This window comes from Gracilinanus agilis, chromosome 3 (assembly GCF_016433145.1).
Source record: "Gracilinanus agilis isolate LMUSP501 chromosome 3, AgileGrace, whole genome shotgun sequence".
Taxonomy (NCBI): Eukaryota; Metazoa; Chordata; class Mammalia; order Didelphimorphia; family Didelphidae; genus Gracilinanus; species Gracilinanus agilis.
Genome location: NC_058132.1, coordinates 65,876,735 through 65,882,119, shown reverse-complemented (window position 1 = coordinate 65,882,119; position 5,385 = coordinate 65,876,735).

Here is a 5,385-nt window from a genome sequence, read left to right as displayed (position 1 = left end):
TGGCAACAGGGATATACAGGAATCCACTTAGGAAATAGGGACCTCGCAAATAACCAGCCCCATCCTCTCATCTTAGGTCCAGAAAGGAGTCACAACTTGCCCACCACCCAGGTAATAAATGGCAGTGGCAGAATTTGAACTCAGGTTCTCTTGACTACAAATCCCCTGTTCTTTCCAATGCCCTTCAAAGCCTCTTACAGGTACATGCGTGGACACAGAGACAAATGACCCAGGTTCCTAAGCATGGGGACACCAAGGCATACTTTCTAAGATACTCACAGACCCAGGCATTCTCTCTTTCATATGTACATTCTTGCCCTGGTCTGTGATTCCGAAGGGGAGCCTCTAACCTCACCTCCTGCCCTCCCTCCCCCCTGCCCTGGGTCCCTCATCACCACGGGCAGGAACAAAGATGACCTTTGCCCTCTGCTCTCTGCCCTCTCCTCCCACACCCCCTGCCCAGGAGGGAGGAGCTGTTTGAAGTCTGGGCTGGAGCTGGGGTTTCCTGTTGCTGGGAGGAATGCAGGGGGGAGGGGGAACTCTGCTAAGGGAGGGGGGGTTGGGTGGTATAGGTCTGGGGCCTGAGATTCTGAAGCCAGCAAATGAGATGGAGGAAGACCTTCAGGAAGCTGCCCATGCCAGGCATGTCTTCTACGAGCCAGCCAAGGGCCACAGTGGGGCCCCACAGTCACGTCTTATCCTCCCTCCCCATCTCCTGAGAAAAGAAGAGGAGCAGGGAGGAGGAACAGTTTTTCTGTGCTGGCTTTTGGGGTCTCTCTACCCCTGGAGGTAGTGGACCTCTGACCAGGCTCCCAGACAAGGAGCTAGAGCTCTCTACTCATCCAGAGGACACTTAGCCAGGGGCCCCCAGGAAAGGTTAGGTCCTTGGGACTCTGCTCTGGCTAGGCTCTTTCAGGTCTAAGACTTGGGTTCTTAGCTTGAGTGCCATGACTATGTAACTTTGGGCAAAATCTTCAGCCCTTTGGGTCTGTTTCCCCAAATGGAAACTGGGCAGAACCTATCTTATTTTACCTAAGCTCCAGGGTTTTTTAAAGTGTTCAATACTGAGTCTAAGTGATGACCCCATTCTGATTTCCACTCCAGACCACTATCCCCAAGCCTCACTTCTGTTCCTCAGTCTCTGGTCCCATACTTCCCTTTAGCTCTAAAATCCAACCCTATAACCCAGATTTTTGCCCCTCAGCTTCTAAGACAACTGCTAGCCCTAGTCCCCAGTCCCTTGCATCCAGCTTTGACCCCTAAGCTTGTGCCCCAGAGCCCCATCCCCCAAAATGCCAACACTCCTTTGGGCTCAATCCCAGCTCTGTTGTGTATATCCAGTCATCCAGGCTGCCATTTGTCTTCAGACCAGGTTGTGGGTCCCACTACTTCCCTACTTTCCCAAGACCACAGCCAGCCGTGGGTGACTACGGAGAATGGTCACCCTATAGCGGCACTGCCACCCAATCTTTGAACTTGGCCCCTAAGCCCCCCCAAGAGGTTCAGGGGAGGAAGAGGTGGGAGAGCTTCCCTAGGGCCAGATTCACCATATTCGTAAGTGGCATTGATGGGCACATGAGGTCTGCCACCAGGTGGCGGCAGCAGCCCACGGGAAGACCCAGAGCTCCCACTTGTCTAGGGAGACACCCCATTCAGGGTTGTGGGGAACAGGACCAAAGGTTGGGATTGTTAAGGGGGGGTGGTCTGACAAGCCTATGAGAGTATAGAGAGACCTTCTGTAGCTGAGGTCAGGAGCCAGAGCCAGGCATGTGGGCTTTGGATCAGAATGGTCTCCTTCCATTCTTACAGCCTTCCCCTTTCCGTGTCCCTCAGGGGTAGGAGCAGTCTGTACCTTCCCCGGTGCTCAGCACTCTGGAATGCTGGAACTCAGACACATGGGCACATTATTTTTCCTCCCTGGGTCTCGGTTTCCTCATCTTTAAAATTTTAGGTTTGAACTATATGATTCTAAGGTCCCCTCCCAGGTCCGATAGTCTGTGTCCTAAGGTCACTTCCAGTTCTGATCATTTGTGCTGTAGTTTCCCTTTCTGGCTCTGTGAAGTCCCATTGCCCTAGATAGTGTTTGCCATTCTGCCCTTCGACTCCCATTTTGCCCTTAGCATCTTCCCAGTATTCCCACCCAGTCTAACCGGGTACCTCTCTAAGAAGAGCCTCCCTGCACTGTCTTCCCCTCTAGCAGGAAACAGATCTAAATGGATAGCAGAAAAGATGGACACAGGTTCACAGTCCCTAAGGGATCCTGGGCCTCTGGGCTGGGTAAAGCTGAACCTTCATTTGGGTATCATCATGAACCTAAATTCTGGGTATTTATGTGTTTGTGACAGTAACATCCTTCCCTCTCTTTCATAGTCCTGTTTCTTACTCCCCTCTACCAGGAATGGATTCCTGGAAGCTTTCCAACTCTTTCCTTTGCTTGTGATTCAGACTGGGTGGGGTCCTTGTGCCTAGGGGCAAGCCCTACTATGTGGGGGCAAGACCTAAACTGGGAGCCCCTCCTACCCTTGCAGCAAAATTACAAAGTTCCCCTTTGCTAGGGCTGAGTGCCAATATGATGTATATTTTATGATAACTGTTAGAGCCTGGATCCAAACCTGAAGAAGGGCCTCTGACAGCCTTAAGCATCTCTTTGATTAATACCTGACCTTTTAATGCTTCCCATTCAATTAATAAATCTTTGAACCTGAAACGGATTCTACTTTCCAGGGGAAGCAGGCTTCTCTGGGCTGGGGTGCCAGGGGACTCTGTAGTCCCCAGAGCTAGGGTAGGAAAAGCCTCTCTGGAGCCATCTGGATACTAAGTCATGGGGCAGAAAGATTCAGATGTCTCCCTCTCTTCTCATCCCTTCTTAGCTGAAAAGGGTCTGAAAGGCAGGGTTTCCAATAGATTCATGTGCCTCTTCCTTCTGAATTTGTTTCATTTGTAAAATGAGGCTAGCAGCCCCAACCTTCATAGAATCATAAATCTGGAGCTGGAAGGGACTTCAGAAGCCATCTGATCCTACCCTCTTGTTCTACAGATAAGGAAACTGAGGTCAAGGAAGGAAAAAGCCTGAGGTCACACAGGTAGTAAAACTATTAGAGGTGGTAGGACCCCAGAACCTCAAACCAAAGAGTCTCACTTCACAAGATATGAGGCTTGAATGTGAGTTAGGATTATCCCCCAGCCCTACTCCTACCCCATAACACATCTTACTACCTTCTAGGGCTGTCCCAGACTGCTTCTGAGGTCAGGACTAGGGAAAGGGTATGGTTGTGGGAGGGGGGGAAAGAGCCTGGCATCAGGCTCTGGAAGGGAACCAATGACAAGGGTAACTTAACAGGAAGTTAGATGTTCAAGTGTCACCCCGATCCCCCTCTAGTTCCACTGTCATATGAGGGTTACCACAGGGTCTAATTAATCAAGGTATAGGAGAGGAGGGCAGAGATCCAAACCCAATCAGACATCAGGATGTTGGGTGAAAGATACACAGTCAGGGAGAGGTGGGCGGACACATGCATAGGGGGAGAGATGACCACTGAACATATTGCCCCCTCCCCAATGCCAGGATTTGGTCTCTGCCAACTTCCTCTTCTACTCCTACCCCAAACTGGGAACTGCCTAATCTTCTCATCTCCACAACCGCTTGGAGCTTTCCACCTGCAACTACCTACCTGGTATGATGAGACTATATCACCACTCCCAGTTATCCCAGAGATTAACTGGGCTTTTTACTTCTCAATGGCTCATCTGCTTTTCTTCCTGCAACCCTCTCCCCAGGTCCAAGGGTGGTGGTGGCAAAAAATAGTGGGTGAGGGACATTATCCCTGAAAAGCTGGGGCCCTGGGAGCTCCAGGAAGGCCCACTGAAAAGGATTGGGGCCTGGAAGGGGGAGAACATGCTCCACTGGGCCTTGCTGGAGAAGATACACTTTTTCCAAACAGGAAAAACAGCCTCAGAATTTCCAGAGACAGATTTTCTCTTCTCTGGGACCCTGTCCCTAACTCCAGAGATTATTCCCATTGGCAAATTACATTCTTACCTCGAATGCTCTCTCCATTACCACCACCAACTGGGACAAGGGTACTTCATCTTTGGGGATCAACGGTCCCTAGTTTTAGGATACTGCACAAAATAAAATCCATTTGGATTATTAAGGAAACCCATTTTATTGGAATTCAGTTCTCAAGATATTTTTTTAAATCAAGTTTATGCTCTCCAAGTTAAGAACCCCAGAACTAGTGGGGCAGCTTCCCTTCCTCGCCCACCACAGTCTGGGCAGGGGCAGAAGAGGGGCCAGCTTCGTCCCTCCGATCCTTTCCCCCAACCGCCCGCCCCCTCGGGCCGCACGCGGTGCTGCCAGAGACCCGGCGGAAACTACAACTCCCGGCATGCTCCGGGCCGAGCTCTCCCTGGGGTTCCGGATGGTGAGCAGGGAAGGTAAGCCGAGCTCACAGTCGGCAGGGGCAGCAGCAGCAGCAGCAGCAACGGCACCAGCACCAGCACCAGCAGCAGCAGTAGCAGCAGCGGAGGCAGTGGTGGCGGTGGCGGTGGCGGCGGCGGCAGCAGCGGAGGAGACTGAGAAAGCCAGGCAGGGAGAGGGAGAGGGAGAGGGAGGGATCGAGCCAGAAGGAGGAGAGCCAGGCGAGAGCCAGCAGCCCGCACCTACATCCACTGGGAGGGAGACAGACAGACAGACAGACGGCCAGGAGGGCAGACACACAGACAGCTAGACAACCGCACAGCCCCAACGCTACAAAGCGGAGGCACCAGAAGGCAGGAGGAGGAGAGAGGAGGGGAGGGGAGGGGGCCTGGTGGGAGGGGGAGAGAGAAAGGAAGAGAGGGAGAGAGAGAGAGGAGAGAGAGAGAGAGAGGGAAGGAGGGAGGGAAGGAAAGGAGGGAGGAAAGGAGGGGGGAAATCCAGCTACCACCACCCAAAGCCAACCTCTGCTTTCTGTCCTCATTTCCTTTATCCACCCAGCCCCGCGCCCGGAGGGAGGCTCTAGTCTAGCTAGACAGACAGCCACAGGGACAGACAGACGGTCAGGGAGAGAGAGCGGGGCGCTCGGGGGAGGAGGAGGATTTGGAAGAGGAGGAGGACTGCCTGCCGAGAGAAGATTTTTCTCCCAGGTTTGCAGTTGGGGAGGGGGCGGGAGGGGTGGTCCAGTGCTGTGTGTGTGAGTGTGACTGTTGGTGAGTGTGTGTGTGTGCACGCGCGCGCGCGGCAGCTGGAAGGTTTTTTTTTGGGGGGGGGGGGCGAGCCCCGGGCCCCCGGAGAGAAAGGGATAGAGAAAAGGAGAGCGAGAGAGCGGGCGAGGGGAGGGCGGAGGAGGAGGAGGGAGGAGGGGGACCACCATGTCCAGGGGAGTTAGCCGAGGAGAATGTGAG